Raw genomic sequence first — 1,878 nt, forward strand, 5'->3', positions numbered from 1 at the left:
AGTACCTACAATGAGCTAGGCTTTGGCAGGGATATTTTTATACAGTATGTGTTTAGTAATGACAACACCACTTGCACATTTTTGGTTAGACTCAGTAGGCCTTGGGAGCCTCTTCCAGCCTGGCTACCCCTGGCCTGTTTCTCATCTTCAGTGGGAGCTGCAGAGACGCTCCTGAGGTGAGGGATTTAAGACCAAATCAAACCTTGTTTATACAAATTTATTCTAGGAGAATTTAGGGGAGGAAGTGAGTTAACTTTGGACTGCTGAAGCAGGAAGATGGCAGAGAAGTAAACATCTTCGAGGACCACAAAGAAAGGTTCAGGGCAAAAGAAATGGTGGAGAGAAGACAAGAGCAGTGGATGGAAGGTAGGAGTGCTTTTTATTTTATTTTTTTCATTTATTATTATTTATGCCTACGGCCCCTGGTCTTCCTAGGTGGTCTCCCATCCAAGTATTAACCAGGCCCAACCCTGCTTAGCTTTCAAAATCAGACATTGGGCTTGTTCAGGGTGGCATGGCCATAGACCATGGACTATGGCTCCACTGGGGCATGCACCCAGGACCTTCTGTGTGTGAAGCAGACATGCTAACCACTACACTATGGAATCACGTCCAGGAGTGCTTTTTAAATGTGTATGACAGTATGTGGCCTGGTGTAGAACCCTAGAGGTTCCATGTCAGGTCACGGCTTTATTAAGATATAATTCATGTGCCATATAATTCATCAATTTAAAGTGCACAATTCAATGGTTTTCAATCGTAGAACATTTTCTTCATTCCAAAAAGAAACTCTATAAAGTTTTCGTTATCATTTTCAAATTCCACACCTCCACTGCAGTCCTAGGTACCACGAATCTACTTTCTTTCTATATTTGCCTATTCCAGACATTTCATATAAATACAATCGTATAATGTGTGGTCCTTTGTGACTGCTTTTTTTCTTTGCATGATTTTTCAAGCTTCATTCATGTTGTAGCATGTATCAGTGTGCAGGAAGCGAAATCCAATGGAGGAAATTGGTCGCTCAGACAACTTTGTTAAAAGAAGGAGAATATTAATGCCGGTGGAGTGCATGAGGCTTTTAACTGCAGCAAAGCATGAGCTTGTCCTGGTTAGATTTCTTACAGCTTATATACCTCTGCAGTGTCCATGCAAGGGGCGCGTGATTCCTTTGTCTGAGGTTCTGTGTGTACCTCCAACTCAGGATGGGCAGGGGGAGTTTTGGGGAGGGGCTGCAAGTGTGAAAGAATTCTTGGACCACCAGTCCTATCTATTTACAGATTGTTTCTCTTGTAGGGGTGGCAAGAGTTTCCAGAAGGCCATTTAAAGATCTATAGGGTGTGGTTAATCTACCACGGGCTGTCAGTCATTTCTGCAAGCCCTTTCATTTGCATTTTTGGAATGCTTCTTCTCCTCTCTTATCAGTACTTTATCCCTTTTTAGTGGCCACACCAATTTACATTCCTGCCAACAGTGCATAAGGGTTACCTTTTCTCCACATCCTCACCAACACTTGTTATTTCTTGTCTGTTTGATGCTAGCCATTCTAACAGGTGTAAGGTGGTATATCATTGTGGTTTTGATTTGTATTTCCCTGATTAGTGATGTTGTGCTTGAGAGTATGTATTTGCAATTGTTGGGTGAAGTGTTCTACATAGTCTATTAGCTTTAGTTAGTTCATAATATCTTCAAGTCCTCTATTTTCTTATTACCCTTCCATTTAGTTGTTCTAATCATTATTAAAATTTGGATATTAAAGTCTGCAACATCATATAGAAGTTTCTAGTTAGTCTTCAATTCTGTCAAGTTTTTATTTCATGTACTTTGGGGGACTCTATTAGGTGCATATATGTGCATAACTGTTTTCCTTCTTGATAA

At 40.7% G+C, this 1,878-nt stretch overlaps 1 pseudogene; it reads right to left on the reverse strand.

Moving 5' to 3' along the window:
* Window positions 1-410: 410 nt before the first annotated feature.
* LOC118604191 lies at window positions 411-526 on the reverse strand (annotated as a pseudogene).
* Between the last annotated feature and the right edge of the window lie 1,352 nt (window positions 527-1,878).

This window comes from Rousettus aegyptiacus, unplaced genomic scaffold (genome assembly GCF_014176215.1).
Source record: "Rousettus aegyptiacus isolate mRouAeg1 unplaced genomic scaffold, mRouAeg1.p scaffold_m13_p_6, whole genome shotgun sequence".
Lineage (NCBI taxonomy): Eukaryota > Metazoa > Chordata > Mammalia > Chiroptera > Pteropodidae > Rousettus > Rousettus aegyptiacus.